This window comes from Penaeus monodon, chromosome 34 (assembly GCF_015228065.2).
Source record: "Penaeus monodon isolate SGIC_2016 chromosome 34, NSTDA_Pmon_1, whole genome shotgun sequence".
NCBI classification, from domain to species: domain Eukaryota; kingdom Metazoa; phylum Arthropoda; class Malacostraca; order Decapoda; family Penaeidae; genus Penaeus; species Penaeus monodon.
This window is the reverse complement of record NC_051419.1, coordinates 25,860,127-25,860,345: the sequence shown is the minus strand read 5'-3', so window position 1 is coordinate 25,860,345 and position 219 is coordinate 25,860,127. Positions and strand designations below refer to the sequence as shown.

At 34.2% G+C, this 219-nt stretch overlaps 1 protein-coding gene across 2 annotated transcripts in view; it reads right to left on the bottom strand.

Moving 5' to 3' along the window:
* The window catches only part of LOC119594663, a gene marked incomplete at its 3' end in the record, with an annotated part of 9,067 nt that overhangs the window by 5,415 nt on the left and 3,433 nt on the right, over nucleotides 1-219 (bottom strand).

Genomic DNA, 219 nt, shown 5'->3' with positions numbered 1-219 from the left:
ACAAAGACAATGAACTCAATGAAAGAGATAAAATCATGGGAACCCCTTACTTTAACATGTACAAGCATGTTCAAGAGTAGGGAATTCCGTGCCCTCATCCCAAGTACCAAGGAAATTATGATGTATGTATCAATTGCAAGATTGCGTGAATCTTATTTTGATGGCGTCTATTGTAATGAAATGAGTAAATGGAATGTTAATATATAACCGTTCAATAAA